General features: G+C 46.9%; 1 protein-coding gene and 1 long non-coding RNA gene across 3 annotated transcripts in view; both read left to right on the top strand.

Moving 5' to 3' along the window:
* Window positions 1-26076, top strand: part of LOC135391325 (uncharacterized) — a 686593-nt gene that overhangs the window by 95924 nt on the left and 564593 nt on the right. The gene's annotated exons all lie outside the window — the stretch shown is intronic.
* Window positions 11053-14101, top strand: LOC135392809 (uncharacterized). Its single transcript, XR_010422234.1, has 2 exons — window positions 11053-13494; window positions 13915-14101. It is a non-coding gene; the product is annotated as an uncharacterized LOC135392809 (long non-coding RNA).

Raw genomic sequence — 26076 nt, 5'->3', positions numbered from 1 at the left:
CACGGAGACTACGGGCCTGGACGTTCAGCAGTTCCTGTTCTTGGGTTCGACTGAGACCATGCAGAATGGGTAAGCTGTACCGCAATGTCCCCAACACCAGGGCATGGTGGACACGATAAAGGTCAGAACATGACGAGCCCCAGGATGCACCAACAATACGCCTGAGTACATTTACCAAATCATTTGCCTTGTAGCAAGTAGCTTCACATGGTGGGACCACGTCAGGCCACAGTCAATTGTAATCCCCAGGTATCGGCAGGTTGTGACAAAGGTCCGGGGTGAGCCATCAATGAAAAGCGGGTACTAATGGAATGATCTTCGTGAGAATGCCATGGCTACTGTCTTGCTAGGCGAGACAACCAGGCCGCGGTCCAAAGTAGTAATGTATCAGCTCAAGTATCCGGAAACTCACATCTTCGTCTGGACGCCATTAATTAGCAATTAGAGCTAATTGGGACCCCCCACATTAATCAGGACCCACCAGGGAGTCATTACACTAATTGGGGATCATCTAAGACACGTCCAGACCACTGTGTGAGTTTCCGGCTACTTGAGCTGATAAAAAAATAAAAAAATAGGTAGAAAATAAAATGAAAAGATAGAAATAGAGTGGAGAGAAGGAGTTTAGTTGAAGATCAACGACGTCATCTTGAAGAAAGCGGTCCGGAACGGCCGCTGACTGTCGCTGGGCGATGGAGCACGGAGGCAGGTTGCAAAGCATCGCAGCACCAGTTCCGCACATCCTGTGACGTCAGCTGTGACGTCATCATGGCATGTCTGGGCAAGTTAGGACAGCTCTGGACATGCAAGGAGAAAAACACTCGTAATACAGAGGCTGGGAAAGCAAGAGTATGCAAACCATCAATAGCTAACAAGAAAAAACAATTAGTTACACAACAAATGAGCCCACCACAACAGGAGCGCAGAACGATGCGACTGCTCCATCCGAGAGGCAGGCAGAGAACTGACTCGTAATGGTTTTTCTGCTGTATAAAGCCCCGCAGCTGCATCCCCTAGCGGTTACTTTCTCAACTAATCTCACAACAAAATTATTAAGAATCACGTCAGCGCTACTCCCGTTCCCAAGGCAGAAGATGATAGAAAATGCCGGGGATGCCCGGACAACAGCAACCAGCACCCGACGTGCACGGGCACGAAAATCGCAAACAAAGCGGGAACAAAGTTGACGAAATCATTAGTTACACAACAAATCACCTCACCACAGTAGGAGCGCAGACCAATGCGACTGCTCTCGTTGACAGCCAGGGATCAAGTGACGACGGAGCAAACGACCGCACGTCTTCTCCCAACGAGAGCCAGAGGTGGACTGACGTCACTCTACGGGTGCTACGCATGCGCGCGCTCGTAGCGCCCTCTGCGCGCTCCTACCGCCACCTGCGAGAGGCTAAGAGAGAAGAGCATTCCTGCGCCCCCTGCTGGCAGTTCTCATTGGTCGTGAGGCTAAGTGAGAAGAGCATTCCTGCGCCCCCTGCTGGCAGTTCTCATTGGTCCAGACATCATCCTATTGTCTCAGGGCTACACTGTTTTTTTCCACTAATGCTCCTTTGGTCAATCTGCAGTGAAGCCACGGTATGACGTCATCATGCACCTGCGTGGCTCAAGGACGCGTGCGCTCTAGCAGGGGACCTATTATTTATTGAATCACTATCCCAAGATTATTTCCTTTATTCTTCTATAACGATTGCATAGGAAACTATTGCAGAAGAGCACCATGCATGAAAACTGATCGTAGGAATTCCAAAGTCTTACTAAATGAGACTTGCAAAAGAACAAAACATCCTAACATGTAACTCCATCAACGGCTAATAAGAGGACTAGGCACTCAACAAATCAACGCGCGCAGAACTCAGGGCAGCACTATCGTCAAGACGACAATGTTCCTTGTCAAAAAGAGACAAAATACAAAGCGTTAACAAAGGAAAGCATGCATATCGGGGCATGTCAGGACACGTCAGGACAAATTCGCACGACTGTTGGGCAACAGAGGAAAACGAACACTTGAACAGAGTGAAAAAGGCACTCACCATCATTTTTCCCGTTCACAGCATTCCCTCATTGTAAATCCGCTCGTCACAAAATCCACCTGCATCGTCGAACACCATTCACCAGTGACGAACCATACATCCACACCCCATCAGAGGCAGACAGAACCCCACCTAAGCTACGCTCTTCCACTGACGGCCAACGCCAGGATCATAATTACCGTGTCTACACCCGCCAGTGTCCAAGAGAGAAGTGAATCCTTGCGCCCCCTGCAGGCCAGTCTCATTGGTCGTGTCGGCATCCTATTGTCTCAGGGCTACACAGTTTTTTTTCCACTAATGCTCCTCTAGACAAGGTCAACCTGAAACAATAGTCTCTCGGTATGCGGTCATCATGCAGGTGCGTGGCTCAAGGACGCGTACGCTCTAGACAGGGCACCTGTTATTTATTGAATCACTATCCCTAGATTATTTCCTTTATTCTACTATAATGATTGCGTAGGGAACTATTGCAGAAAAACACCATAGACAAGAGGAGATTGTAGCATTTCATTCTCAAAGTCTTACTGTACAGGAAAAAAAAAATGGTTCAGCAAGACATAAAGTCACACACCTGTCCCCCTCGCGGTTACTCTCTGAACTAAATGAATCGCAAAATTATTAAGAATTGCTCTACTCCCATTCAAGGCAGCACTATCGTCAAGAATATGCCTTGTACAAAAGGAAAAAAACTACATGCAGAAGGAAAGCATGTCAGAACAAGCCCAGGCATGTCAGCGCATGCTTGTCAGACAAGGGGGGAAAAAGCGAAAAGAAACAAAGAAGGAAACCAGCATCAAACTATTTCTTCTTATTCAAAAACAGTGCTCATCATAAATCTGCCCAGGACAATACACACTATTTTTCTATTGCCACACTTTTTTCCAGTAACGGTCAATGCATTGCTACAGACTGCGTGACGTCATCACATCCTGTCTGAAGAAGAAGACACCGGCAAAGACTCCTATTATTTATTGAATCGCAAGATTATTTCCTTTGTCCTACTCTTAATGACATTGATTCTCTCATTAAAATTCAACAAAAAAGCACCCCGCATATTATCGATTTTCACCCCAAAGGCTCATCATGGTCATTAGAATTACAGTAAACTGCCACTGCTCTTTTAAAATAATAAGTGAGACCACTCAACATCACCTCCAGGCTTATGTAATACATGACCCTTTCTATGCTCATACATTCGTTGTCTGAGGCTACACCTGCGAGCAAAAAAGGCGCGGAAGCCGGGTGGGCAAAGTTCCATTCACGCATGGCGAGCAAAAAGGTGCGAAAGCACAAGACAGAACGCCTTTACGGGAACACGATAGCATTCCTATACTATATTAATGATTATTGCATTGCAGTTTAGAAAAACTACAACTAAACTATAATTTTAGGAGCCCAACTTTCTATGGAAACTATAATTGCCCTATTACTTGGATCGCTACTAATGAAGCGCTCCAATTTTTTCTCTCTTCCCATTTCAGCCTTGTCATGCAGGGAAGCAGACTCATATCCAAAATAATTAATTTACACTGAGGGTGCCGTGCTTCAGGAATTCCTATCCTGCGCTCAGATGCAAGCATTTCTTCACGGATACCTTTAACAGCTGACTTCCTCAACATATCGAACACCCAACAAAATCAAACAAACAATCAGAGAAACCCTCTTCTCAGCTGCACCATGCGACTTTCTTCTGCGTAAAATCGGTGATTTGAAGAAGAGAGCAGCGAAAAATTGTGCGCGCTTGTGCTCGACCTGAAGCATATGCCAATAAACCAAGAAAAAGGCACTCATGTCTGGTATCTGATAGTGCCACATACACAGACGCATTGCCTTGCGTAAAGAAAGCACAGGACACGGATACACAAATTTCCTTAGGTGAGCAGGGAAAAGGCTTAAGACCACAGGTCACGACACATCGCCACGCGGCTAGCACAACATGACACCAACAAGATACTAGCAGCGGGAAGAACTGCAACACTGCTAAACAAGTCCAGACATGCCACGATGGCGTCACAAATCAGGAGAAAAAAAAAGCGCACGCACACACGCACAGAGGACAACGCATTAAACACACGGAGCGCTCAGGAATAATCGTAGCGTCACCGCACATCGCTACGAAGCTAAACGTCTAACACAAGACGACGACGACAACAAAATATTAGCGAAGGGTAAAAATTGCAACACTACCGAACAAGTCCAGACATGCGACATCGCATACAAAACACTGCTCATCGGGGAAAAGGCCTAAGCCTGCGGCGGATCATCATAGAGCGTACACAACTTCATTTTTTCTATTTTGCGTAAACTAAACGCGGTCTGCTTGGAAAACGACGTACAAATTTTCTTAAGGAGCAGAGAAATATTTCTACTCCGTGCTCAGATACCAGCATTTCTGCTCAAAAACCTGCAAAATTAAACACTGCTTACTTCGTCAAGATATCGAACAAAATCAAACAAACAACCCCACTTCCACTGGTAGAACACTATTCAGCTTTTACGCAGGAGGCTTTCTTCTACATAAAAAGTAGAGAAAATAAGAAAAGAGCAGCGAAATATTACACGCACATTTGCTTGACTTAAAAAACCTGAAGCATATGCCAATAAACCAAGAAAAAGACACTCATGTCTGGTATCTGATAGTGCCACATACACAGACGCATTGCCCTTGCGTAAAGAAAGCACAGGACAGGGATACACAAATTTCCTTAGGTGAGCAGGGAAAAGGCTGAAGACCTCAGGTCACCACACATCGCCACGCGGCTAGCACAACATGACAGCAACAAGATACTAGCAGCGGGAAGAACTGCAACACTGCTAAACAAGTCCAGACATGCCACGATGACGTCACAAATCAGGAGAAAAAAAAGCACACGCATGCACGCACAGAGGACAACACATTAAACACACGGAGCGCTCAGGAATAATCGTAGCGTTACCGCACATCGCTACGAAGCTCAACGTCTAACAGAAGACGACGACAACAACAAGATATTAACGAAGGGTAAAAATTGCAACACTGAACAAGTCCAGACATGCGACATCGCATACAAAACACTGCTCATCGGGGAAAGGCCTAAGCCTGCGGCGGATCATCATAGAGCATACACAACTTCATTTTTCTATTTTGCGTAAACTAAACGCGGTCTGCTTGGAAAACGACGTACAAATTTTCTTAGGGAGCAGAGAAATATTTCTACTCCGTGCTCAGATACCAGCATTTCTGCTCAAAAACCTGCAAAATTAAGCTCTGCTTACTTCGTTAAGATATCGAACACCCAACAAAATCAAACAAACAACCCCACTTCCACTGGTAGAACACTATTCAGCTTTTACGCAGGAGGCTTTCTTCTACATAAAAAGTAGAGAAAATAAGAAAAGAGCAGCGAAATATTACACGCACTTTTGCTCGCATAGCTATAAGAGAAAAAAATAAATAAAATAACGACGCACACGCTAATAAACTGTGACAAAGACACCCATTTCTGCTATCAGATAATTATTGCATAATGCTAAATACTCATTTGCATTGGCCCTGCGTGAAGAAACCACAGGACAGGGATACACAATCTATCTTAAGCGAGCACGGAAAGTCACTTCTACTCGAACAGCTTAATACCATAAAGTCTGAATTTTTGCAAAGAAAATAAAGCCTGAACAGCGCTACGAAGGTGACAGACACATACTAACAGACAAACAAACACTTCTTCGAGTCTATATTATATTTTAAAAAATAACGAAAGCACACATAAAAAAATCAAATCGGCTAGGTAGCCTACCAGACGTTGTGCCTTAAAGTTGGCTGCACGCAATGTGCGGAAGCATGCTGTGAAGCCAACTTGCGGTTTTGCTGGATGCACATGAAGTCCGATTCCAATTGGAAATCGCGCTAAGGACGTGCCAAACGTGAAATTTTCGCAAGATTAATCCCAATACCTGGAATTCTGTTCATTTTAGCGGGAATGCTGGCGCTTGTGCTCCATTATTCGAAATTTTCGAATACGAATAGGGTTCGAATATCAACAATATTCGAACAATATTCGAAATTTCGAATATTCGCACACCTCTAGTGAATACTGACACTCAACGATATATAACAAAAAACAAACAAATTCCATTCTCATGAACTCTCCTCTGCCGAGCGGCTTTCTCCTGCTCTACCTGGATGCTGACTTTTTCCCCCCTCACCTACATTCTGAGTAAAAACAGTGACAGAAGAAAAGAACCGCGAAAAATTACACGCATTTGTGTCACAGGACAGGGATACACAAATTTCCTTAAGTGAGCAGGGAAAAGGCTTAAGTCGGTACCGCTCAGGAATAATCGGAGAATCACCGCGTATCGCTACGCGGCTAGCGCTTGAACAGCGCTACGAACGTGACAGATACATACTAACAAACAAACAAACAACAGCAGGACCGGCGTCGGGCACTCATAAAATACCCTGGCCAAAACAAAGACTTCGCCAGGTTCGCGAGGCAATTCCATTAAAAACGCTCGTCCTATCCTACAGATAGCAATGCAAACGCGACTGCCCTTATTTTTTAAACCACTATTTCACGCAATAGTACATAAATGTATCACTCGTGCCACACGAAAAGGCAAACACTTACTTGTCAAGTGGGGTCCCAGCGCGTGCGCGCGCGCACACACACAGGCACACACACACACACACACACTAACATTTTCACACTCACAAACACAAAGTCTATTTTCACAACCACATAAATCCATATTATTCCTCAGGTCAATAATTATCCTGCCATCGTCAAAAGACGGCACAGACATGTATGCTTACGCAAGACAATCGGTCCTCGTTCCGGATGTAATAGGATATCGTCACTCGGCCGGCGCGAACCAATAAAGAAAGAAAGGAATGCATGTTCGCTATACGAAGAAAACTGTGCCGTGCTTCTACGCAGCGATCATTATACGGACGCGTAAATGTGAACATCATTCGCTACACACTGTAGCTCTCATCATTTTTAAACCAAACCGTGTTCATAGGTCTTCACTAAATAGGTGAGCCGATAATGACTCCAAATAAAATAAAATAAAATAATCATTCCAGCATCGCTGGCTGCAAGCTTGGGTACCCAACAGAGCAGCGCGCTCCTATCAACACGCCTTGGGCTGACCTTACACACCCGAAGCCTTTTCTGAATGCATTCTGCCGGCGCTGGAATAAAAGATTTATCGCGAGGGTACTACGATGTCAGCTCTGTTGCTGTTTAAGTGATAAAACAGTGCGCCCGAACCGCGAAGCGCGCGCGCGGGCCCGGTCTCGCGGTTTGGACTCGCGACGCGTGCGATTCCCCGCGGCGCGAGCGCAACGCGGACCCGTTCTCGCGGTTTGGACGCGCGCGATTGCCCGAGTAAGCGCACTGTTTTATCACTTAAACAGCAACAGAGCTGACATCGTAGTACCCTCGCGATAAATCTTTTATTCCAGCGCCGGCAGAATGCATTCAGAAAAGGCTTCGGGTGTGTAAGGTCAGCCCAAGGCGTGTTGATAGGAGCGCGCTGCTCTGTTGGGTACCCAAGCTTGCAGCCAGCGATGCTGGAATGATTATTTTATTTTATTTTATTTGGAGTCATTATCGGCTCACCTATTTAGTGAAGACCTATGAACACGGTTTGGTTTAAAAATGATGAGAGCTACAGTGTGTAGCGAATGATGTTCACATTTACGCGTCTGTATAATGATCGCTGCGTAGAAGCACGGCACAGTTTTCTTCGTATAGCGAACATGCATTCCTTTCTTTCTTTATTGGTTCGCGCCGGCCGAGTGACGATATCCTATTACATCCGGAACGAGGACCGATTGTTTTGCGTAAGCATACATGTCTGTGCCGTCTTTTGACGATGGCAGGATAATTATTGACCTGAGGAATAATATGGATTTATGTGGTTGTGAAAATAGACTTTGTGTTTGTGAGTGTGAAAATGTTAGTGTGTGTGTGTGTGTGTGCCTGTGTGTGTGCGCGCGCGCACGCGCTGGGACCCCACTTGACAAGTAAGTGTTTGCCTTTTCGTGTGGCACGAGTGATACATTTATGTACTATTGCGTGAAATAGTGGTTTAAAAAATAAGGGCAGTCGCGTTTGCATTGCTATCTGTAGGATAGGACGAGCGTTTTTAATGGAATTGCCCCGCGAACCTGGCGAAGTCTTTGTTTTGGCCAGGGTATTTTATGAGTGCCCGACGCCGGTCCTGCTGTTGTTTGTTTGTTTGTTAGTATGTATCTGTCACGTTCGTAGCGCTGTTCAAGCGCTAGCCGCGTAGCGATACGCGGTGATTCTCCGATTATTCCTGAGCGGTACCGACTTAAGCCTTTTCCCTGCTCACTTAAGGAAAGTTGTGTATCCCTGTCCTGTGACACAAATGCGTGTAATTTTTCGCGGTTCTTTTCTTCTGTCACTGTTTTTACTCAGAATGTAGGTGAGGGGGGAAAAAGTCAGCATCCAGGTAGAGCAGGAGAAAGCCGCTCGGCAGAGGAGAGTTCATGAGAATGGAATTTGTTTGTTTTTTGTTATATATCGTTGAGTGTCAGTATTCACTAGAGGTGTGCGAATATTCGAAATTTCGAATATTGTTCGAATATTGTTGATATTCGAACCCTATTCGTATTCGAAAATTTCGAATAATGGAGCACAAGCGCCAGCATTCCCGCTAAAATGAACAGAATTCCAGGTATTGGGATTAATCTTGCGAATATTCCACGTTTGGCACGTCCTTAGCGCGATTTCCAATTGGAATCGGACTTCATGTGCATCCAGCAAAACCGCAAGTTGGCTTCACAGCATGCTTCCGCACATTGCGTGCAGCCAACTTTAAGGCACAACGTCTGGTAGGCTACCTAGCCGATTTGATTTTTTTATGTGTGCTTTCGTTATTTTTTAAAATATAATATAGACTCGAAGAAGTGTTTGTTTGTCTGTTAGTATGTGTCTGTCACCTTCGTAGCGCTGTTCAGGCTTTATTTTCTTTGCAAAAATTCAGACTTTATGGTATTAAGCTGTTCGAGTAGAAGTGACTTTCCGTGCTCGCTTAAGATAGATTGTGTATCCCTGTCCTGTGGTTTCTTCACGCAGGGCCAATGCAAATGAGTATTTAGCATTATGCAATAATTATCTGATAGCAGAAATGGGTGTCTTTGTCACAGTTTATTAGCGTGTGCGTCGTTATTTTATTTATTTTTTTCTCTTATAGCTATGCGAGCAAAAGTGCGTGTAATATTTCGCTGCTCTTTTCTTATTTTCTCTACTTTTTATGTAGAAGAAAGCCTCCTGCGTAAAAGCTGAATAGTGTTCTACCAGTGGAAGTGGGGTTGTTTGTTTGATTTTGTTGGGTGTTCGATATCTTAACGAAGTAAGCAGAGCTTAATTTTGCAGGTTTTTGAGCAGAAATGCTGGTATCTGAGCACGGAGTAGAAATATTTCTCTGCTCCCTAAGAAAATTTGTACGTCGTTTTCCAAGCAGACCGCGTTTAGTTTACGCAAAATAGAAAAATGAAGTTGTGTATGCTCTATGATGATCCGCCGCAGGCTTAGGCCTTTCCCCCGATGAGCAGTGTTTTGTATGCGATGTCGCATGTCTGGACTTGTTCAGTGTTGCAATTTTTACCCTTCGTTAATATCTTGTTGTTGTCGTCGTCTTCTGTTAGACGTTGAGCTTCGTAGCGATGTGCGGTAACGCTACGATTATTCCTGAGCGCTCCGTGTGTTTAATGCGTTGTCCTCTGTGCGTGCATGCGTGTGCTTTTTTTTCTCCTGATTTGTGACGTCATCGTGGCATGTCTGGACTTGTTTAGCAGTGTTGCAGTTCTTCCCGCTGCTAGTATCTTGTTGGTGTCATGTTGTGCTAGCCGCGTGGCGATGTGTCGTGACCTGTGGTCTTAAGCCTTTTCCCTGCTCACCTAAGGAAATTTGTGTATCCGTGTCCTGTGCTTTCTTTCGCAGGCAATGCGTCTGTGTATGTGGCACTATCAGATACCAGACATGAGTGTCTTTTTCTTGGTTTATTGGCATATGCTTCAGGTTTTTTAAGTCAAGCAAATGTGCGTGTAATATTTCGCTGCTCTTTTCTTATTTTCTCTACTTTTTATGTAGAAGAAAGCCTCCTGCGTAAAAGCTGAATAGTGTTCTACCAGTGGAAGTGGGGTTGTTTGTTTGATTTTGTTCGATATCTTGACGAAGTAAGCAGTGTTTAATTTTGCAGGTTTTTGAGCAGAAATGCTGGTATCTGAGCACGGAGTAGAAATATTTCTCTGCTCCTTAAGAAAATTTGTACGTCGTTTTCCAAGCAGACCGGGTTTAGTTTACGCAAAATAGAAAAAATGAAGTTGTGTACGCTCTATGATGATCCGCCGCAGGCTTAGGCCTTTTCCCCGATGAGCAGTGTTTTGTATGCGATGTCGCATGTCTGGACTTGTTCGGTAGTGTTGCAATTTTTACCCTTCGCTAATATTTTGTTGTCGTCGTCGTCTTCTGTTAGACGTTGAGCTTCGTAGCGATGTGCGGTAACGCTACGATTATTCCTGAGCGCTCCGTGTGTTTAATGCGTTGTCCTCTGTGCGTGCATGCGTGTGCTTTTTTTTCTCCTGATTTGTGACGTCATCGTGGCATGTCTGGACTTGTTTAGCAGTGTTGCAGTTCTTCCCGCTGCTAGTATCTTGTTGGTGTCATGTTGTGCTAGCCGCGTGGCGATGTGTCGTGACCTGTGGTCTTAAGCCTTTTCCCTGCTCACCTAAGGAAATTTGTGTATCCGTGTCCTGTGCTTTCTTTCGCAGGCAATGCGTCTGTGTATGTGGCACTATCAGATACCAGACATGAGTGCCTTTTTCTTGGTTTATTGGCATACGCTTCAGGTCGAGCACAAGCGCGCGCAATTTTTCGCTGCTCTCTTCTTCAAATCACCGATTTTACGCAGAAGAAAGTCGCATGGTGCAGCTGAGAAGAGGGTTTCTCTGATTGTTTGTTTGATTTTGTTGGGTGTTCGATATGTTGAGGAAGTCAGCTGTTAAAGGTATCCGTGAAGAAATGCTTGCATCTGAGCGCAGGATAGGAATTCCTGAAGCACGGCACCCTCAGTGTAAATTAATTATTTTGGATATGAGTCTGCTTCCCTGCATGACAAGGCTGAAATGGGAAGAGAGAAAAAATTGGAGCGCTTCATTAGTAGCGATCCAAGTAATAGGGCAATTATAGTTTCCATAGAAAGTTGGGCTCCTAAAATTATAGTTTAGTTGTAGTTTTTCTAAACTGCAATGCAATAATCATTAATATAGTATAGGAATGCTATCGTGTTCCCGTAAAGGCGTTCTGTCTTGTGCTTTCGCACCTTTTTGCTCGCCATGCGTGAATGGAACTTTGCCCACCCGGCTTCCGCGTCTTTTTTGCTCGCAGGTGTAGCCTCAGACAACGAATGTATGAGCATAGAAAGGGTCATGTATTACATAAGCCTGGAGGTGATGTTGAGTGGTCTCACTTATTATTTTAAAAGAGCAGTGGCAGTTTACTGTAATTCTAATGACCATGATGAGCCTTTGGGGTGAAAATCGATAATATGCGGGGTGCTTTTTTGTTGAATTTTAATGAGAGAATCAATGTCATTAAGAGTAGGACAAAGGAAATAATCTTGCGATTCAATAAATAATAGGAGTCTTTGCCGGTGTCTTCTTCTTCAGACAGGATGTGATGACGTCACGCAGTCTGTAGCAATGCATTGACCGTTACTGGAAAAAAGTGTGGCAATAGAAAAATAGTGTGTATTGTCCTGGGCAGATTTATGATGAGCACTGTTTTTGAATAAGAAGAAATAGTTTGATGCTGGTTTCCTTCTTTGTTTCTTTTCGCTTTTTCCCCCCTTGTCTGACAAGCATGCGCTGACATGCCTGGGCTTGTTCTGACATGCTTTCCTTCTGCATGTAGTTTTTTTCCTTTTGTACAAGGCATATTCTTGACGATAGTGCTGCCTTGAATGGGAGTAGAGCAATTCTTAATAATTTTGCGATTCATTTAGTTCAGAGAGTAACCGCGAGGGGGACAGGTGTGTGACTTTATGTCTTGCTGAACCATTTTTTTTTCCTGTACAGTAAGACTTTGAGAATGAAATGCTACAATCTCCTCTTGTCTATGGTGTTTTTCTGCAATAGTTCCCTACGCAATCATTATAGTAGAATAAAGGAAATAATCTAGGTATAGTGATTCAATAAATAACAGGTGCCCTGTCTAGAGCGTACGCGTCCTTGAGCCACGCACCTGCATGATGACCGCATACCGAGAGACTATTGTTTCAGGTTGACCTTGTCTAGAGGAGCATTAGTGGAAAAAAAAACTGTGTAGCCCTGAGACAATAGGATGCCGACACGACCAATGAGACTGGCCTGCAGGGGGCGCAAGGATTCACTTCTCTCTTGGACACTGGCGGGTGTAGACACGGTAATTATGATCCTGGCGTTGGCCGTCAGTGGAAGAGCGTAGCTTAGGTGGGGTTCTGTCTGCCTCTGATGGGGTGTGGATGTATGGTTCGTCACTGGTGAATGGTGTTCGACGATGCAGGTGGATTTTGTGACGAGCGGATTTACAATGAGGGAATGCTGTGAACGGGAAAAATGATGGTGAGTGCCTTTTTCACTCTGTTCAAGTGTTCGTTTTCCTCTGTTGCCCAACAGTCGTGCGAATTTGTCCTGACGTGTCCTGACATGCCCCGATATGCATGCTTTCCTTTGTTAACGCTTTGTATTTTGTCTTTTTTTGACAAGGAACATTGTCGTCTTGACGATAGTGCTGCCCTGAGTTCTGCGCGCGTTGATTTGTTGAGTGCCTAGTCCTCTTATTAGCCGTTGATGGAGTTACATGTTAGGATGTTTTGTTCTTTTGCAAGTCTCATTTAGTAAGACTTTGGAATTCCTACGATCAGTTTTCATGCATGGTGCTCTTCTGCAATAGTTTCCTATGCAATCGTTATAGAAGAATAAAGGAAATAATCTTGGGATAGTGATTCAATAAATAATAGGTCCCCTGCTAGAGCGCACGCGTCCTTGAGCCACGCATGTGCATGATGACGTCATACCGTGGCTTCACTGCAGATTGACCAAAGGAGCATTAGTGGAAAGAAACAGTGTAGCCCTGAGACAATAGGATGATGTCTGGACCAATGAGAACTGCCAGCAGGGGGCGCAGGAATGCTCTTCTCACTTAGCCTCACGACCAATGAGAACGGCCAGCAGGGGGCGCAGGAATGCTCTTCTCTCTTAGCCTCTCGCAGGTGGCGGTAGGAGCGCGCAGAGGGCGCTACGAGCGCGCGCATGCGTAGCACCCGTAGAGTGGCGCTTACGTCAGTCCACCTCTGGCTCTCGTTGGGAGAAGACGTGCGGTCGTTCGCTCCGTCGTCACTTGATCCCTGGCTGTCGACGAGAGCAGTCGCATCGGTCTGCGCTCCTACTGTGGTGAGGTGATTTGTTGAGTAACTAATGATTTCGCCAACTTTGTTCCCGCTTTGTTTGCGATTTTCGTGCCCGTGCACGTCGGGTGCTGGTTGCTGTTGTCCGGGCATTCCCGCCATTTTCTATCATCTTCTGCCTTGGGACCGGGAGTAGCGCTGGCGTGATTCTTAATAATTTTGTTGTGAGATTAGTTGAGAAAGTAACCGCTAGGGGGTGCAACTGCGGGGTTTATACAGGACAAAAACCATTACGAGTCAGTTTCTGCCTGCCTCTCGGACGGAGCAGTCGCATGGTTCTGCGCTCCTGTTCTGGTGGGCTCATTTGTTGTGTAACTAATTTTTGTTGTTGTTAGCTATTGATGGTTTGCGTACTCTTGCTTTTCCAGCCTCTGTATTACGAGTGTTTTTCTCCTTGCATGCCCAGAGCTGTCCTAACTTGCCCAGACATGCCGTGATGACGTCACAGGATGTCCGGAACTGGTGGTCATAGCTGCGATGCTTTGCAACCTGCTTCTGTGCTCCGTCGCCCAGCGACGGTCAGCGGCCTTTCCGGACCGCTTTCTTCAAGATGGCGCCGTTGATCTTCAATTAAACTCCTTCTCTCCACTCTATTTCTATCTATTTTTTATTTTTTATGGACTCTCATAGTGCACAACGCTCAGCTGGTGTGGACACGAGTTAGACTTTCCCCAATTAGTGTGGTGGCTCCCTGGAGGGTGCTGATTAATGTGGGGGGTCCCAATTAGCTCTAATTGCTAATTAAATCGTGTTCAGGCCAGTTGGGCGTTGTGCACTATGAGAGTCCAGTACCTACTACTCATGTCCTCGTCGATGATCAGCTCCAATGTTGCCCGCGTGTAATTTAGAGTGCATTGCCACGAATAGGATGCCAGAGAAACGCAATGAAGCAATTCCAAACCGCGCGCATCGTAGCACAGGCGTCGGAAGTGCTGCATTACGTCAGCATGTAACAGGGCATCCGTTTTCAGGTACAATGCATTATAATCCCTCAGATTCGAGCATCCAAAACGTTCAAATACGTGCAGAGCGTACTGATAGTCTTCATCGCTTATATCCTCCCCCGTCAGATCGTTTCGGAAGGCGGATTTTGCCGGCAGAGCCAATTCGTCGTAGACCGCGAACGAGCTAACGTGGCTGTACGGGAATACACCTTTACGAAGCAAAATTTTGCAGTCGTCTCCAAATACCTGCTTCAGGCATTGGAACGCCTCTGCGCCCCCCATGGATTTGACGGTTTCCACGAGCTCTCCCAGCGACGAATTTAGGTACTGCATGGTGTCTCTGAATAGGAAGGTGCCAATTTCGAACGATCGAATTTTTTCCATGGAACTGGCCACGATGAAGGGAGCTCGCTTCCACCCGAAAAGGTGAAATTCCCGCAGTAGTCCGGCCAAATCGTAGGCCAGATTGTGCACCATGATGGGCAGTTTTTCCCGCGTCGTGCACACCACGTTACAGGGGTTGCACAGCGTCGCGATGTAATTTGTCTCGCCGGCAGTACAACGCTTGGAATGGTCGTGGTGCCGGACACGGGGTAGATCTTGCGCGAACTCCCGCCCGCAGTACGCGCAGTGGGTGGCAGCTCTGTGCCGTGCTCGTTGCTCATCATTCAGCACCATTTCCGTGGGGCAGGCGTTCAGGGCGATCATCTCGTCCCGCATTTCCATCAAAGCTCTGACGCACTGCCTCGCAGAATCTTCACCGTGGTGCGTCCTGATGCGCATCACCTTCGAGTCGTGGGTGCGTACGAGCACGGCACAGAAGCTCGAGGTGACGTGACGCTGCATGCCAACACCACTGGGCGCGAGTACGCTCTCCGTGTCCAACGCGACGACGTAGTTGTACTGCTGCTTGTACTGTATTTTAGTAAACTCTACAAAGTTTTTGCCTGGTTCGCAAAATTCCAATATGATTTCGTTTACGTCCGCGCACAGGCGACGATGTTTCGCCATGCTCTCTTCCTTGTTAAAAGAGCGCGTGCAACGCTCGCAGACGAAACGCTTGTCTTTCCTAATCAGTAACCGCTCGAGGGACTTGATTCCAAAAAAATGCTGGTCTATAGCCAATAAGTGAATTTTCTTTTCATACTCGAGTTTTGGAGGTCGCGACACGTGCACTCCCTGATCGACGTACTCGTATACGTACACGGATATCATGTTTTTGTCTTCGAATTCGTCCAGGTCAGAGTAGGAAACAGGGAAGCGACTAGGCCACCAGTACTCCGCTGCATAATTTTCATATTTTTTTGACCATGTATTCCAACTCTGTGGATGCAGGAGGGCGAGCGTGTTGTATTTAAAACACTCACCCTCCTTACGTGCCGGTAAATGAATATTTGTTAGCAGGTTCCTGCGCTTAGCCAAATGATCGGGAAGTGTCCCATTGCATCCGAATTTTTTCGTTTTCACGGCGGAAATGCACATTTGAACGTTTTGGACGTCGGTGGACACGAACCCGCTCCCTTCCCGCTGATCATTTTCTACGCGTCCCGTGGACTCCTGAATCACATCCATCAGGGTATTCGCGATGGCTCCGTCGCTGTGGACTTCGCGAGCAAACGCCATAAAGTGGGCAATGTGCGCGATTATCTCCCCACGAGTTTCCTTTACCATTAAAACATCCAAACAAATGCAAAACCTAAAGGGTGTTCTTAGCGCTCTCAATATAGCGACCATATCGTGAAAGTGACTCATTAAATATTGTCGCAAATCCTCTACTCCCTGATCGTGAACAGATGCCAATAGCACGTACCTTTTAACGACACCTCTAAATGCACTGTCAGTCTGGAAGAAGGGCAGGAAAGATGTATCCACGTCGGGGTGCGATCGCATCACGTGAGCAGACAGTGTAGGAGGTGCGCCGTCCCGAGAATCGTCGTCCGATTCATCCGATTCATCCTCGATATCGTGAGGATCAAAAAAGCAGAACACACACCGAGGCACTGAAAATAAACGGATCCGTAAGAAACGTGCAACAAGTGAGGCGAATAACTTACTTTTGAAGCGAGTGAAAGCAGACTGTTCCCCCCTGAGGCGATCGCGCGGCCTATAAACCAGCAGCCTTGCTGCATGTCAGAACACGTTGGGGCCATGTGTTTTATATCAATGCTCGCATATTCCCATGCTTTGGCAGTCGTAAATCATGTGTTCCGAGAAATGAGGTCACGGAGGAGAAATGAGGTCACGGAGCTTCATCGGCCATCCCAACACGTTGGAGCCATCTGTTTTATATCAAAGCTCGTGTACTCCCATGCTTTGAAGGTCGTAAATCACGTTCTCCGAGAAATGAGGTCACGGAGCTTCATCGGTCACTCTGCACGTCAGAACACGTTGGGGCCATCTGTTTTATATCAAAGCTCGGGTACTCCCATGCTTTGGTAGTCGTAAATCATGTGTTCCAAGAAATGAGGTCAAGGGGCCTCCGCGGTCGTGGTGCACGTGTCAACACGTTGGGGCCATGTGTTTTATATCAAAGCTCGCATATTCCCATACTTTGGCAGTCGTAAATCATGTGTTCCGAGAAATGAGGTCACGGAGGAGAAATGAGGTCACGGAGCTTCATCGGCCATCCCAACACGTTGGGGCCATCTGTTTTATATCAAAGCTCGCGTACTGCCATGCTTTGGAGGTCGTAAATCACGTTTGTCAAGAAATGAGGTCATGGAGCCTCGGCCGCGGCGCTGCATGTCTCAACAAGTTGGGCCATCTGTTTTATATCAGCAAGCTTTCTGTAACCAAAAACAAAGGGTTCGCTTATGCACTTTGGTTTCCAAGAAGTTCCAAATGTCCTTCGCGTGCGCGCTCGCGCATCATAAATCACATGCTGTTCCTGCGTGATTGTGTAAACAGAATCGCACCACCCTTGCGCTCCTCCAGGGGTGCTTTATATAAAAGTTGCGATATATACAACTCATTTGAGGTCTGTGAAGCTACTTCCGTCGGCTGACTCTCGGTGAAGCGCACAACAAGAAAGGTATGTTTCACTATTGTCTTCAAGATGAGGAAAGTTAGGTAATAGTTGTCCTCATTTTCAGTCCATTTGGCGTGCGTAGAAACTTGCGCTGAGAGATATGTCATCTATTTTCGAGAAGCTGGATAAACTAAAGAAACCCGGTGATGGGGACATTCAGAAAATGAGCACTGTTCCGAACAACGAAAAGCTCGACGTGTTGGACTTGCGCAAAGTGGATACTATGTACGGGGAGTCCGTGTACGTGGAACTCCTGATGGACAACGATAAACGCGTAAAGGTGTACCTACCCAGGCGTTTTAAGCGACCCACAGATGAAGATTTGCAAGAAATGCGAGAATTACCAGATCTGAAACTAGAGAAGAAGGAGAGATTCAGGGATGGTAAAAGAGTCGCATCGCCGGACATCATCTTTACTCACGCGAAGAAGAAGTGACCGCGAGACCAGCGAGCGTCCCATATGTAATCAGCTGTAAAATAAAAATACATGTATTTCTGATTTTAAGTGTTGCGTTGTTGTATTGGATTAGGAAGATAGGCTGATATGATGGGAAGCTGTATTGATAGAATGATATGATAGGGAGCTATAGCGTGTATTCATTGACTAAGCAAGTATAGTTTGTGGGGGAGCTGTAGAGAATAAAGGACACCAGGCGTTTTTAAGCGACAAACAACTTTTCTAGCAGCTTTATTGATTTTAGGTCAATAGCAGCGATATTATCGGAAAACAGGGATACAATGCTCTTCAGTGATTTCCCTTTCGCCAAAAATGTCGCCGCGATACAACAGTACACACCACACATTGGAGAATACAGGCTTTGAATACAGACATCATTATATTCGTCAACGGCGAGGCGTTTCAACTCGGGTTCGATGGGCGGCAATCCGAAGGAATCAAAGTAGATGAGGTCATCCTTCATTTTCGCGTACAGAATCCAGTGCTCCCCAGTCTGCTGTCGCCGATCGGTGTTCACCACGATTATACCCGGTCTATCCAGTGCGGGCAGACGGTCGTCTCGAGCGTATACACCACGGAAGAGTGCCGAAGTGTAATCGTTGTACTTCAGGAGTCTCTCGATATCTTGCTCGAACATCGCTAATCCAGTGTGACGTTCCTGTTCTTATCGATGGACATAATTCGCACACTCTCGGACAGTATCAATACGGTCGTGGGTTCGGCCAAGGCACGTCGGAACTTGAGTTGCAGACGAACGTTTCCACGCCTGATCGGTGACAGGTGGACGGAGGATTGATCGGGATCCAGGTCGTAGTACAGTAGGAACTTGTTTCCAACGTAGTGGTCGTATTCGTAGGAGACGTGCTTCTCACAGAGCTGCTCCAGGAAGTTGAAGTAGCCCCAAATTCGAAAGCTGGAACTCTATGACGGAGGATATGTCAGCGACCGGGTAGAATACCTCATATTCCCCCTTCAGTATATGCCACTGCGTTCCCGGCACGGAAAATAACTGCGTTTCCGACTTATCCAACATAGGAGTGTCGGGATGTACGACGTTAATCGTGTCCATCTCGCAACTAAATTGTGGCTGCGCAACCAGCGTGATTTATGCCGTCGAAGACGTCCGGTTTTCTCCTCTTTCTTCGCCCGCCAGCCCCTCCGAGGTCGCGGAGAATTTCACGGCCCGTATCTTTCGCCGATCTTTTCAGCGCACTTCGGAAAGAGTCTCCCTCCGACAGATTTTTGGCCACGCGCTTAGCGGCCGCAACAGCCGTCTTTTTTAAGTAGGGCGATACGCGTTTAAAGAGTGGAATAGCGAAACGCCCGAGCTGAGAAAAGAAATTGCCTCCCCTCTGGTACAGGTGCGACCTGTATACCGTCGGAACGCCAAATCCGTAGATTGGTACCGCTTTAGTGTACATGCTTAAAGTGCAGCGTCAGCGTCGATCTACCGCGATTTTGTAGCGGTAGCTTGCGACCCGTGTCGTCGCGTATAGAGACGGTGATTGAGGAAATTTCGCGCTGCACTAACTTAAAATACTGAACGGGTAGAAAGCTGAAACTCAGTTGTTCTTTCGTTCTATCGTATACGAATGGAATTAATTTCAGTATCGGATGTCGCCCGTTTCCCACTACGGAGGGCGCGACGAGATCCGTGTATATCATAATACAGTTAATGGGAAGATCTATGGTCACCTCGTCGACGCCCGTATCGTTTTCGGTAAATACGGTTTTCGCGCCGAAACCCAGTAGGTACGCAAAGTAATCGGATAATGTAAGCGACACGTTTTCCCGCAAGCTCAACGAACACTTCCTCGCCCACGCATCGTACGTGAGGGAAGCCTCCGGCTGCAGACGCTCATGGATGGCGCTCACAAGAGCTTCGGGTGTTTCGTAGTAATTCGGTGGAAGTGAAATGCGCCGACTTTCCGTCTCTTGAGTGTTTATGTGGACGCGGTACGTCTTCACTATGGGATTACACGTGATGCGCTTTCAGGATCCTTCAACATGGATGTGCTTCACCTGAATGAGGTCCAGGAACTAGGTCGACAAGTTGAAATTCGTCGGGAGAGAAAGCGAGTAAGTGTTGTCTTTGTATTCCACCCGTGATTCTGTATCGTTCGTCGCTCTGAAGAATTCGTTGAATGTGTCGGTAATGAGCGATCGGGGTTCTAAAATTAGATCGTTATTGATCACTATCACCCGGCGAACTCGCATCATAACGGCTCTTTCCTCCGCGAGCGGTAACACGTTTGGGACGGCGCGTACTCTACCGCCCTCCGGGTGATCTCCATCGATGTCGACGATTCCAAAGGCGAGATGCAGCGGTCTGTCGATTAATTTCACCGAGCGCACGCGCGACGGTAGCTTAAACACGTAGTGATCTTCCTCGTAAGTCCACTCTATCCCATATTCGGGGAATATTTTATTCAATAGCGTGTCCGTGTCTTCGAACGTGAGCTGTTTTGTTTGCCACTTCTCCGTTGATAGCGTTATCAGGTTATCAGGCGCTTGGTTCACGTTCAGGAAGCTGTTGGGAATGGAAAATCCCTCTAGACCAACGACGTACGAATCATCCAGGTGTAGCGGCTTATCTAACGCGATCGTGAAGTCATTCAGCGTGTTGGACGGGTACAGGTCCATGCTGGCATTCGAGAGCAAATACACGTAAAATTCATTTTCTGACATCGCTGGCGGGCACCCAAGAATCGTGATCTTTGGCGTATCCGAACCAACGAACCAAGTAGTGCAATACTCCGTTAATTTTCTTCTTTCTAATCACCGCGGATATGAGTCGCTTATCGTACGAGGAAAGATGATGGACGGGCTGCAGCTCCTGCTCGTAGAATGATCCCAGTATTTCTTTTCCCGTCGAATCTTTCACGTACACTACGGGCGGATCGGTCTTTCTCGTTCGCGACACCTCGAACACTTCGGCCGTCCACCTTTGATCGTAGCCTTTGACGAACACGCCGCGATCTAACGCGAGCCTCACCTGGTCCCCTGATTTATACTTGCTCTCGCGCGGGGTCGTCTTACGATTCAATCTGTTGAACAGAGCTACTTCATTTCCGGCGTTCACATTTTTCGGCTTTTCGCCCGTGACGGAGTGTACCGAGTCGTTATAGTCGGCCACTATCTTCGGCAGCGCGTTGATATAATTAAACTTCCCCGTACTAGTGAAATGCCTGGCTATTCTTTCTCTAATTGTTCTCTGCACGCGTTCACAGGAGGCCGCTTTCATTCCGCTTTGTGTGCTATAGTGATTTAGTAGCGACTGAAAGTACTGACGAACGGGGGAACCCCAAAATTCGCTCCCGCGATCAGTGAGCAAATTCTTCGGAATTCCGTGACGGAAAACTCGTTGGAAGGCTTTCTTTACGTCTTGCGGGCGCTTTGTGCGAATGGGGACCATGTACAGGTACCTCGATAGCGTATCTATGACCGTTAGGATGTACCTGAAGCCCTTGTTATATTTCTGATATTTACGCATATCCAGAAGGTCTGCCTGATATAAATCCCGCACATGAGTTGCGATGATGGAGCGCCCCTTAAATTTTTTTTTCACTGGCTTGTGAAGGGTGTAAGCATCTTCTTTTTTCAGCTGTTCCACGGCTTCTGCGTGCGTGAGCTTGTGATAACGTCGGTACCGATCCACTCCACCTAACCCTTTCTCCTTGATCTTTCTATAGGGCCCCATATTTGCTCCAGCGAGCAATTCGCTGTATTTTCAAAGCGCTTATAATTTTCGATACTTTTTTGTACCAACTGGGTTTCTTGATGAGCGCGCTACGACGTGCTAAGTAGCTCACGAGAGCCACAATGTTTGAGCGATTGATTCGCTTCCCTCTATATACTAGCACATTATCCGCCTGCCAGGTGAATACTTTCTTCAATTCGTTTAGCACAGATTTCGCGCGTGCTTTATCAACGCCGGAGGGTAGAAGATTAAAGTCGAATGGATTGGGTTCCGGTTCGGGCTCCGAATGGACAGGTTCCAGAGGAGGAGGAGGAGGAGGAGGATGATAGTGAGCTCGCTTCAGCAAGTAATAGAGGGCTTCCAGTATTTTGCCCACTTTTACATCGTCCGAATCGTAAGATTTCAGAACTTCACCTATTTCTAAGCCATGACCGATGGCTTTGGATATCGCTCGCCCGGCGACTCCCGCCACGAGACTTGATAGCCCTGAGAGGAGCAGTGGAAGTATGGGAATGAGACCACCTCGTTGTCCCCTAATATATTTCTTCAACTGCCGGGGGCACTTATGAAGTGACTTGTAGGCGAGGAAGCGGAGGATTTTTTTGTGTTTCTTCAGGTTTTTATGAAGTTCCGTCGAAAGTGGGATATTTCCGCGTAGAATATTCAGACAGATTTCCGAAAGGATTCGAATGTCGTCGCAGCTGAGCTCTTTAAGTAACTCTGCGCGGTGCGTCGGTTTGCTGGCGGCCAATACTTTGAGGAGCGTGAGATGTCTTCTAAGATCGGCCGTCATTTCGCGGGTGTAAACAGGAACTGCCGGTCGTGCGGTAAAATACCCGTTCGCAGGCTACGAGAGGGAGGTGTTTGCGCGTGCAGATCCACAACTAAATAACCATGCGCCTTCTCCGTCGCCTGGTTATATGCGTCGAGAAAATAGGAAAGCCCCTGTTTCCCGAATACCCGACGTCCGAAGGTTTCAATCTGTTGTACGGACCGAGCGTTCCGGAACAATACGATATAACTGGCGTTCAGCGATATCATTCGAAAAGCGGCGTTATGATAGAACAAGGCTTGTGTGATCAGGATCACTGACGCGTTCTTATGGTGGCTACCACGTACAAACAGCGACTCTACCTCCGATAGAACCCCCTTTTCCGTGATTTGATCGTCAATAACTATGAGAGTGGGATATCGCTCATCCCAATCTGCGGGTATCCGGTCCATAAACTCCGCCCCGTCGAAATCCTTTTCCCAGCCGGCTGCATACTTTCGTACGTAGAGTATCTTCTGCGGTGGAATGCTAAATAATTCGGGGTGTCTCATTATATTCTGCGTGAGCACCGTCTTCCCACACATGGACGCGCCGGAGATGAGAATTCGAGCAGGGTGCTGGAACTGCATGCGCATCGTGGAATAACTTGAGCAGACTGTGTAGCGAGGTGTGATGCATCTTTATTTTCATCCATAGCTCCTAGAGCGATTGATGATCGTCTCCAGGACTCTTATTTCTTCCTGACATGGTTCCTGAAGCTCGCGCAGTGATTGCTCCCTGTAAGCCGACAGGTACTCGTCCAAGATTTCGCGTATGATTTCCCGCAACTTGTTTGCGGTGATACGGGAGCGCAATATGTGGCAGCACATCTCGACGAAGTTCTCTCGCTCGTGTGACGCCTCGAAGCGGAACAGCGCGGAGTTGATGCACCTGAGTCGCGTCATCTGGTGGCATGAGGTAAGTTTGGGCGTCTGAGATAAAGCCGCAGCAGGGTCGCTGCCGAGTGCGCCATCTGGCGGGCGCTAACGAAGGCTATGTTCAGCGGGCTTAGTCAGCCAATCAGTGGGCTTAGAATGGGGCCAATCGGTAGGCTTAAACGGTGGACGACCAATCAGAGGGCTTAGAAAGTCTGGAAAATGTGGAGAGTGATCAGTAGGCTTCGAATGGACCAATCAGCGGAGCCAGTTAATTGGCATAAAGGGGCGGAGCTGTGCTGAGTGATACGCATGCACCAATCAGCGTGAAGTGGGCAGAGCCGAGTAATTAGCATAAAGGGGCGGAGCTACAGTCAACCAATCAATGATCAGTAGGCTTAGCACGGGCCATTCAGCGTGAACTGGGCGGAGCCAAGCCAACTAATTAGCATAAAGGAGCGGAGCTACTGGCAGCCAATCAAAGATCAGTAGGCTTAGCATGGGCCAATCAACGTGAAGTGGGCGGAGCTAATGGCGGCCAATCAGATCAGTAGGCTTAGCATGGGCCAATCAACGTGAAGTGGGCGGAGCTAATGGCGGCCAATCAGATGGCTTTGGATTTGGCTTGTGTTGGCTTAGAACTGGATTGTGTTGGATTATAACTGGATTATGGCTTAGAATTGGATTGGAATTGGATTGGAATTGGATTAGAGAAAACTCTTGGCTATAGGACTTCTTTCTATACTACTGGTGCTCGTGAATCTATGTGCTCAGGTGAAAAATTGCAATATACGCGGATATGGGCAGGCTAAAATCGCGCGAGCTGTCCACGCGTTTCAGATATTGCGTGCTGTAGTGTGCTCGTGTCGCGTGACGCGCGGTGAATCTATGTGGTGTAAAACCTGTCATATTTGTAACTGTGATACTCTTAAAGTGAACACATTTATTCTGAGGTGAACTTGCTTATAATGTGATGAACTTCGTTCATTTTGAATCTGTGTGATCACCCTTAACTTATATTTCTAATGGTGCTTCTTACTGTCTAATAGTGCTCTTAGTCTAATAGTGCTCTAATAGTACCGTATTTTCACGCGTATTAGCCGCGGGTTATGCACGATTTTTTTTTCGCGGACGCTCTGCGGCTTATCCACGGGTGCGGCTTATCTGATGGCTATTTTTCCCTGGTATTTTCCCCATACCCCGGATTAAACGAAAGGGCAGACAGTGCCTTATGTTTTTCGGGGCGGGACCGCCCTGCCAGTGCACGAACAATACCGAACAGGGGCGGGTCCACATTCGAGTGGACTGACCTTCCGAATACATTCCCCCACGCAGCTTTAACAAAAGGGGTGACAGTGATTAATGTCTGAACTGTAAGAACTGAACTCCTTTGTTATACATCATGCCGACACCGGAATGTGGACCACAGGGTTTATGGCCTTCCCTATACGGTCTCCTTTGTCGGCAGACCCACAGGAAGGGTTCAATACACCTGACATCGGGATAAAACGTGGTCAGCTAAGCGTCAGTTCTCATTTGACCTGAGCAGCAGCATTCGTGGACACGGGCACGGCAGTTAGAGGTAAGGCATGGCTCCAACGCGGAGGCACAGCTACGACAGCGGTTTAAACTAAAAGTCGTCGACGTCGCGGACCAGTACGGGAACAGGGCAGTTAGCAGGGAGTACGGCGCCGACGAGCGTTGAGAGTCTCTATTGATTTTGTTTGTGCATCACTGGTTTAGCGCACAAAGCAGTCGCGTCGTATTACCCGCGGCGTATCTGCAAGTGCGGCTTATCTGCAAAAACATTTTCAAAATGTATCTAAAAACGAGTCCTGCGGAGTATCTGCAGTGCGGCTAATACGCGTGAAAATACGGTAACTGTTTTGAAGGAACGCGCGCTAGGTGTGTCGCGTGAAATATACGCTGGATACGTTTGCACAGAATGCCTCCGTGAGGGCTCTGAAGGCAATCTGAAATTGTGTTTCTTGCTACTCAGCTTGGGTTGAGTCTTCTTTTTAATGTTGAGTACGTGTGGAGTTTAACTGCATAGCACCAACCACTATGAGTCTACTCGATCATTTTGTTTAATAAGCGTTGGAGCGTCAGTGAGAGAAACAATCTTGAGCTTCACTGCATAGCATTACTATGCTTCGTCATTCTGCTTGATAAACATTTAATTAGTTTCTTGTGTTGAAGTGCAACGCACACCGTCTAAAACAAAACTATCCTAAGCTTCCTTGCAGGTGCAGCTCTACAGGGTTTCTTGATGATCTGCTCAATCGTTTTTCTCTAAAACGAGCTTCTCTGCACAGCATAAACTATCCATGTTTCTCGATCATGTGCGTCTTCCTGCTCAGCTTTTTAGTACGAACGCGTGCGGAGCTAGTGGGTTTCACTGCTTGGCATCACGATGAGTTGTTTTTTTTACGCTCTGCTTATTAAACATTGAAACCTTTTGCTAGAAGTATGAATCAGTAAGCAGTTGGATAGAAAGGAGTGGCCAATGCAGTTAGAATGGACATTATCAACACTCGCGTCGCGGCTGTCCATCGCCAGCCTCAGCCTTCTTTGCAAAGACGGTATACAACCGGCGCCATCTATTGTATGTGTAGGGAACCTTCTTTGGCGCCGTCAGAGCATGTGAAAAAGTTTCATTGTGAACCAACAGCAGGAGGCGGCAGCATGTAAGCTGTTCAGCCTTCTAACGCTGGCTCTCTAGAAATATGAACCAGTTGGATAGAAATGAGTTA

The sequence above is a fragment of the Ornithodoros turicata genome, chromosome 4 (genome assembly GCF_037126465.1).
Source record: "Ornithodoros turicata isolate Travis chromosome 4, ASM3712646v1, whole genome shotgun sequence".
NCBI lineage: Eukaryota > Metazoa > Arthropoda > Arachnida > Ixodida > Argasidae > Ornithodoros > Ornithodoros turicata.
This window is presented reverse-complemented; position numbering and strand designations above follow the sequence as displayed.